Here is an 8,982-nt window from a genome sequence, read left to right as displayed (position 1 = left end):
ATACAGCTGAGTGTAGAGGCTGCTGTACTACCAGTCCATACAGCTGAGTGTAGAGGCTGCTGTACTACCAGTCCATACAGCTGAGTGTAGAGGCTGCTGTACTACCAGTCCATACAGCTGAGTGTAGAGGCTGCTGTACTACCAGTCCATACAGCTGAGTGTAGAGAGGCTGCTGTACTACCAGTCCATACAGCTGAGTGTAGAGAGGCTGCTGTACTACCAGTCCATACAGCTGAGTGTAGAGGCTGCTGTACTACCAGTCCATACAGCTGAGTGTAGTCTGTACTACCAGTCCATACAGCTGAGTGTAGAGGCTGCTGTACTACCAGTCCATACAGCTGAGTGTAGAGGCTGCTGTACTACCAGTCCATACAGCTGAGTGTAGAGGCTGCTGTACTACCAGTCCATACAGCTGAGAGGCTGTAGAGCTGAGTGCTGCTGTACTACCAGTCCATACAGCTGAGTGTAGAGAGCTGCTGTACTACCAGTCCATACAGCTGAGTGTAGAGGCTGCTGTACTACCAGTCCATACAGCTGAGTGTAGAGGCTGCTGTACTACCAGTCCATACAGCTGAGTGTAGAGGCTGCTGTACTACCAGTCCATACAGCTGAGTGTAGAGGCTGCTGTACTACCAGTCCATACAGCTGAGTGTAGAGGCTGCTGTACTACCAGTCCATACAGCTGAGTGTAGAGGCTGCTGTACTACCAGTCCATACAGCTGAGTGTAGAGGCTGCTGTACTACCAGTCCATACAGCTGAGTGTAGAGGGCTGCTGTACTACCAGTCCATACAGCTGAGTGTAGAGGCTGCTGTACTACCAGTCCATACAGCTGAGTGTAGAGGCTGCTGTACTACCAGTCCATACAGCTGAGTGTCGCTCTGCTGTACTACCAGTCCATACAGCTGAGTGTAGAGAGGCTGCTGTACTACCAGTCCATACAGCTGAGTGTAGAGGCTGCTGTACTACCAGTCCATACAGCTGAGTGTAGAGGCTGCTGTACTACCAGTCCATACAGCTGAGTGTAGAGGCTGCTGTACTACCAGTCCATACAGCTGAGTGTAGAGGCTGCTGTACTACCAGTCCATACAGCTGAGTGTAGAGGCTGCTGTACTACCAGTCCATACAGCTGAGTGTAGAGAGGCTGCTGTACTACCAGTCCATACAGCTGAGTGTAGAGGCTGCTGTACTACCAGTCCATACAGCTGAGTGTAGAGGCTGCTGTACTACCAGTCCATACAGCTGAGTGTAGAGAGGCTGCTGTACTACCAGTCCATACAGCTGAGTGTAGAGGCTGCTGTACTACCAGTCCATACAGCTGAGTGTAGAGGCTGCTGTACTACCAGTCCATACAGCTGAGTGTAGAGAGCTGCTGTACTACCAGTCCATACAGCTGAGTGTAGAGGCTGCTGTACTACCAGTCCATACAGCTGAGTGTAGAGGGCTGCTGTACTACCAGTCCATACAGCTGAGTGTAGAGAGGCTGCTGTACTACCAGTCCATACAGCTGAGTGTAGAGGCTGCTGTACTACCAGTCCATACAGCTGAGTGTAGAGGGCTGCTGTACTACCAGTCCATACAGCTGAGTGTAGAGAGGCTGCTGTACTACCAGTCCATACAGCTGAGTGTAGAGGGCTGCTGTACTACCAGTCCATACAGCTGAGTGTAGAGGCTGCTGTACTACCAGTCCATACAGCTGAGTGTAGAGGGCTGCTGTACTACCAGTCCATACAGCTGAGTGTAGAGGCTGCTGTACTACCAGTCCATACAGCTGAGTGTAGAGGCTGCTGTACTACCAGTCCATACAGCTGAGTGTAGAGAGGCTGCTGTACTACCAGTCCATACAGCTGAGTGTAGAGAGGCTGCTGTACTACCAGTCCATACAGCTGAGTGTAGAGAGGCTGCTGTACTACCAGTCCATACAGCTGAGTGTAGAGGCTGCTGTACTACCAGTCCATACAGCTGAGTGTAGGGGCTGCTGTACTGTTTTTCCATACAGCTCCCACCGTTCATCACTAGCCTTGTAGGTGTGCAGGCTTTTGTTCAAGCCCAGCACCTCATTTAAAAATATATATACTTTTTTCACCTTTATTTAACCAGGTAGGCTAGTTGAGAACAAGTTCTCATTTACAACTGCGACCCAGACCAAGATAAAGCAAAACAGTGTGACACAAGCAACAACACAGAGTTACACATGGAATAAACAAACATACAGTCAATAAAACAATATGTCAACTAATTAAGGTCTTCAATCTGGTCGATACCAGTTAAAGTAGTGTTTGGCTGGAACAAAAGACATCCACTCTCTAGTCCTACCAGACGAGGCTTGGTGACTACTGTCTTCCCTCCACTCTGTAGTCCTACTAGATGAGGCTTGGTGACTACTGTCTTCCCTCCACTCTGTAGTCCTACTAGATGAGGCTTGGTGACTACGGTCTTCCCTCCACTCTGTAGTCCTACTAGATGAGGCTTGGTGACTACTGTCTTCCCTCCACTCTGTAGTCCACTCTGTAGTCCACTCTGTAGTCCACTCTGTAGTCCTACTAGATGAGGCTTGGTGACTACTGTCTTCCCTCCACTCTGTAGTCCACTCTGTAGTCCTACTAGATGAGGCTTGGTGACTACGGTCTTCCCTCCACTCTGTAGTCCTACTAGACGAGGCTTGGTGACTACTGTCTTCCCTCCACTCTGTAGTCCTACTAGACGAGGCTTGGTGACTACGGTCTTCCCTCCACTCTAGTCCTACCAGACGAGGCTTGGTGACTACGGTCTTCCCTCCACTCTGTAGTCCTACTAGACGAGGCTTGGTGACTACGGTCTTCCCTCCACTCTGTAGTCCTACTAGATGAGGCTTGGTGACTACGGTCTTCCCTCCACTCTGTAGTCCTACTAGATGAGGCTTGGTGACTACTGTCTTCCCTCCACTCTGTAGTCCTACTAGACGAGGCTTGGTGACTACGGTCTTCCCTCCACTCTGTAGTCCTACTAGACGAGGCTTGGTGACTACTGTCTTCCCTCCACTCTGTAGTCCTACCAGACGAGGCTTGGTGACTACTGTCTTCCCTCCACTCTGTAGTCCTACCAGACGAGGCTTGGTGACTACTGTCTTCCCTCCACTCTGTAGTCCTACTAGATGAGGCTTGGTGACTCCTGTCTTCCCTCCACTCTGTAGTCCTACTAGAGGAGGCTTGGTGACTACGGTCTTCCCTCCACTCTAGTCCTACTAGACGAGGCTTGGTGACTACTGTCTTCCCTCCACTCTGTAGTCCTACTAGACGAGGCTTGGTGACTACGGTCTTCCCTCCACTCTGTAGTCCTACTAGACGAGGCTTGGTGACTACTGTCTTCCCTCCACTCTGTAGTCCTACTAGAGGAGGCTTGGTGACTACGGTCTTCCCTCCACTCTGTAGTCCTACTAGATGAGGCTTGGTGACTACTGTCTTCCCTCCACTCTGTAGTCCTACTAGACGAGGCTTGGTGACTACGGTCTTCCCTCCACTCTGTAGTCCTACTAGACGAGGCTTGGTGACTACTGTCTTCCCTCCACTCTGTAGTCCTACTAGACGAGGCTTGGTGACTACGGTCTTCCCTCCACTCTGTAGTCCTACTAGAGGAGGCTTGGTGACTACGGTCTTCCCTCCACTCTGTAGTCCTACTAGACGAGGCTTGGTGACTACTGTCTTCCCTCCACTCTGTAGCCCTACTAGATGAGGATTGGTGACTACGGTCTTCCCTCCACTCTGTAGTCCACTCTGTAGTCCTACTAGATGAGGCTTGGTGACTACGGTCTTCCCTCCACTCTGTAGTCCTACTAGAGGAGGCTTGGTGACTACTGTCTTCCCTCCACTCCAGTCCTACCAGAGAGGCTTGGTGTACTGTCTTCCCCCACTCTGTAGTGAGATGAGGCTTGGTGACTACGGTCTTCCCTCCACTCTGTAGTCCTACTAGACGAGGCTTGGTGACTACTGTCTTCCCTCCACTCTGTAGTCCTACTAGATGAGGCTTGGTGACTACTGTCTTCCCTCCACTCTGTAGTCCTACTAGATGAGGCTTGGTGACTACTGTCTTCCCTCCACTCTGTAGTCCTACTAGACGAGGCTTGGTGACTACTGTCTTCCATCTTGGTCTCATTGTGATCTTACCTCCTGTACCTGAAAAGGGTCAAGGGTCGAGGCTAGATGTGTGACGCCACTAAGGGATAAGCCCTTTTGTCCCTGTCTGTGTCTCTATGTCCTCTGTGTGTCCCATCCACAGTATGATGTGTGTCCATAAGAGGTTTATCTGGACAACAGAGCGTTATCTCCCTGGGCCCATAATATCTCTGTTGTTAGTTCCTCTCTAAAGATATCACACACTATATAGTAAATACCCAGCTTTTCATTCTCCCAGAAAATGAAGAACTGATACCTGTTCTGTTCTCAACTGACATCCTGGTTCTGGTCTATAGTAGTACCACTACATAGGGAATAGGGCTCTGGTCTATAGTAGTACCACTATATAGGGAATAGGGCTCTGGTCTATAGTAGTACCACTATATAGGGAATAGGGTTCTGGTCTATAGTAGTACCACTATATAGGGAATAGGGCTCTGGTCTATAGTAGTACCACTATATAGGGAATAGGGCTCTGGTCTATAGTAGTACCACTATATAGGGAATAGGGCTCTGGTCTATAGTAGTACCACTATATAGGGAATAGGGCTCTGGTCTATAGTAGTACCACTATATAGGGAATAGGGCTCTGGTCTATAGTAGTACCACTATATAGGGAATAGGGCTCTGGTCTATAGTAGTACCACTATATAGGAATAGGGCTCTGGTCTATAGTAGTACCACTATATAGGGAATAGGGCTCTGGTCTATAGTAGTACCACTATATAGGGAATAGGGCTCTGGTCTATAGTAGTACCACTACTATAGGGAATAGGGCTCTGGTCTATAGTAGTACCACTATATAGGGAATAGGGCTCTGGTCTTTAGTCTGGTCTCCAGTGTACCTACTATATGGAATAGGGCTCTGGTCTTCCCTCCTGTACTACTAGACTAGGCTTGGTCTATGACCACTATGGTCTTCCCTCCACTGGTAGTCCTACTAGTGTTGGTGACTACTGTCTGGTCTCCACTCTGTAGTCCACTATATAGGCTTGGTGCTCTGGTCTTCCCTAGTAGTGCACTATATAGGGAATAGGGCTTGGTCTATGTCTTCCACTATAGGGAATAGGGCTCTGGTCTAAGAGTGAGGCTATATAGGGAATAGGGCTCTGGTCTATAGTAGTACCACTATATAGGAATAGGGCTCTGGTCTATAGTAGTACCACTATATAGGGAATAGGGCTCTGGTCTATAGTAGTGCACCTACTAGAATAGGGCTCTGGTGACTACAGTCTTACCACTCAGATGGAATAGTCTGGTCTAGAGTAGGCTATACAGGGAATAGGCTCTGGTCACTCTGTAGTCCTACTATACTGGACTAGCTCTGGTCTCACAGTAGTACCTACTAGGGACCAGGGCTCTGGTCTACAGTAGTCCCACTATATAGGAGACAAGCTCTGGTCTATGGTGACTACATAGTCTTCCCTCTGGTCTATGTAGTCCTACTAGATAGAGAATAGGGCTCTGGTCTACAGTCTTCCCTCCACTCTGGAATAGGGCTCTGGTGACTACAGTAGTACCTCCACATACTGGAGAATAGGGCTCTGGTCTAGAGTACCACTATAGGGAATAGGGCTCCTGGTCTCTGTAGTCCCACTAGACTAGGAATAGGGCTCTGGTCTATAGTAGTCCACTATATAGGGAGTAGGCTTCCCTCTGTAGTCCTACTAGACCACTTGGTGACTAGGGCTCTGGTCCACTCTGTAGTACCTACTAGAGGAGAATAGGGCTTCCTCCACTCAGTAGTACCTACTAGACGAGGGAATAGGTGACTCTGTCTCTATAGTAGTACCACTAGATAGGGAATAGGGCTCTGGTCTATAGTAGTCCACTATAGGGAATAGGCTCTGGTCTACAGTAGTACCACTACTAGGGAATAGTCCTGGTCTATAGTAGTACCACTATATGGGAATAGGGCTCCACTCTGTAGTACCTACTAAATGAGGCTTGGGGCTGACTACGGTCTTCCCTCCACTCTGGGAATAGTCCTACTAGTAGTACCACTATATAGGGAATAGGACTCTGGTCTATAGTAGTACCACTATATAGGCTTAGGGCTCTGTCTCCCTATAGTAGTACCACTATATAGGGAATATGGCTCTGGTCTATAGTAGTACCACTATATAGGGAATAGGGCTCTGATCTGTGTGACTACAGTCTTCCTCCACTCTGTAGTCTATAGTAGTGTACTACTGTCTTCCCTGGTCTATAGTAGTACCACCTATATAGGGAATAGGGGTCTGGTCTATAGTAGTACCACTATATAGGGAATAGGCTCTGGTCTATAGTAGTACCACTGTATGGGAATCTCTCTGTCCTCTGTAGTGTACTATATCCACAGTAGGATGGTCTATAGTAGTACCATATAGGGAATAGGGATCTGGTCTACAGTAGTACCACTATGGGAATAGGGCTCTGGTCTAAAGTAGTACCACTAAAGGAATATCCCTGGTCTATAGTAGTACCACTTTTCATTCTCCCAGGGAATAGGGCTCTGGTATATAGTAGTACCACTATATAGGGAATAGGGCTCTGGTCTATAGTAGTGCCACTATATAGGGAATAGGGCTCTGGTCTAAAGTAGTACCACTATATAGGGAATAGGGCCCTGGTCTATAGTAGTACCACTATATAGGGAATAGGGCTCTGGTCTATAGTAGTACCACTATATAGGGAATAGGGCTCGGGTCTATAGTAGTACCACTATATAGGGAATAGGGCTCTGGTCTATAGTAGTCTGGTCTATAGTAGTACCACTATATAGGGAATAGGGCTCTGGTCTATAGTAGTACCACTATATAGGGAATAGGGCTCTGGTCTATAGTAGTACCACTATATAGGGAATAGGGCTCTGGTCTATAGTAGTACCACTATATAGGGAATAGGGCTCTGGTCTATAGTAGTACCACTATATAGGGAATAGGGCTCTGGTCTATAGTAGTACCACTATATAGGGAATAGGGCTCTGGTCTATAGTAGTGCCACTATATAGGGAATAGGGCTCTGGTCTATAGTAGTACCACTATATAGGGAATAGGGCTCTGGTCTATAGTAGTGCACTATATAGGGAATAGGGCTCTGGTCTATAGTAGTACCACTATATAGGGAATAGGGCTCTGGTCTATAGTAGTACCACTATATAGGGAATAGGGCTCTGGTCTATAGTAGTGTATATAGGGAATAGGCCTCTGGTCTATAGTAGTACCACTATATAGGGAATAGGGCTCTGGTCTATAGTAGTGTATAGGGAATAGGGCTCTGGTCTATAGTAGTACCACTATATAGGAATAGGGCTCTGGTCTATAGTAGTACCACTGTATAGGGAATAGGGCTCTGGTCTATAGTAGTGTATATAGGGAATAGGACTCTGGTCTATAGTAGTGTATATAGGGAATAGGGCTCTGGTCTATAGTAGTACCACTGTATAGGGAATAGGGCTCTGGTCACTAGTAGTACCACTATAGTTACATGGTGGGCTCTGGTCTATAGTAGTACCACTGGGAATAGGGCTCTGATCCCATAGTAGTACCACTATATAGGAATAGGGCTCTGGTCTATAGTAGTACCACTATAGACTGGAATACAAGCTCTGAACACATAGTAGTACCACATACTAGGAGACCCTCTGGTCTATAGTAGTACCACTACAGATAGGAATAGGGCTCTGGTCTATAGTAGTACCACTATATAGGAGAATAGGGCTCTGAACACACAGAGTAGTACCACTATACTGGAGAATAGGGCTCTGGTCTATAGTAGTACCACTATATAGGGAATAGCTCTGGTCTATAGTAGTACCACTATATAGGGAATAGGGCTCTGGTCTATAGTAGTACCACTATATAGGAATAGGGCTCTGGTCTATACAGTACCACTAGATGGAATAGGGCTCTGGTCTACAGTAGTCCACTATATAGAATGGGGCTCTGGTCACACATAGTAGTACCACTATATAGGAATAGGGCTCTGAACTATAGTAGTACCACTATATAGGGAATAGGGCTCTGGTCTAGTAGTACCACATACTGGAACAGGGCTCTGGTCTATAGTAGTCTCTCGGACCAGTGGGAGGTGTGAAATGGATATGTGGTTGTTTATCCCTGAGACGGTGCGTTGCCGTGGTAACGTGTGTGTGCATTGTTCTCATTTAGTTTGACATGGTGTTTCTGTGTGTTGCAGTGAGGAGGACACTGAAGAGCGGACTAAGTGTTGACGTGGTTCAGGCTCTGGGACTCAGCAACAAGACTGGAGACAAGCTCTGAACACACAGAGAGACCTACACAGACTGGAGACAAGCTCTGAACACACAGAGAGACCTACACAGACTGGAGACAAGCTCTGAACACACAGAGAGACCTACACAGACTGGAGACAAGCTCTGAACACACAGAGAGACCTACACAGACTGGAGACCAGCTCTGAACACACAGAGAGACCTACACAGACTGGAGACAAGCTCTGAACACACAGAGAGACCTACACAGACTGGAGACAAGCTCTGAACACACAGAGAGACCTACACAGACTGGAGACGAGCTCTGAACACACAGAGAGACCTACACAGACAGACTGAGACACAGTACTAACACACACACACACACACACACACACACACACACACACACACACACCTACACAGACTGGACACACACACACACACACACACACACACACACACACACACACACACACACACACACACACACACTACCAGACACACCAGCCACTGAAAGGATGAAGCTCTGCACACACAGCACTACCAGACACACCAGCCATGAAGAGGAAGGATGAAGCTCAGTACCACACAGCACTACCAGACACACCAGCCATGA

The 8,982-nt window shown here is 47.8% G+C and overlaps 1 pseudogene; it reads left to right on the top strand.

The window, feature by feature from the left end:
- The window catches only part of LOC124035372, a 78,357-nt pseudogene extending 69,945 nt beyond the window's left edge, over positions 1 to 8,412 (top strand).
- The last annotated feature ends 570 nt before the right edge of the window (positions 8,413 to 8,982 follow it).

This window comes from Oncorhynchus gorbuscha, linkage group LG05 (genome assembly GCF_021184085.1).
Source record: "Oncorhynchus gorbuscha isolate QuinsamMale2020 ecotype Even-year linkage group LG05, OgorEven_v1.0, whole genome shotgun sequence".
NCBI classification, from domain to species: Eukaryota; Metazoa; Chordata; class Actinopteri; order Salmoniformes; family Salmonidae; genus Oncorhynchus; species Oncorhynchus gorbuscha.
Note: the sequence above shows the minus strand (reverse complement) of the source record. Positions and strands in the feature narration are given on the sequence as shown.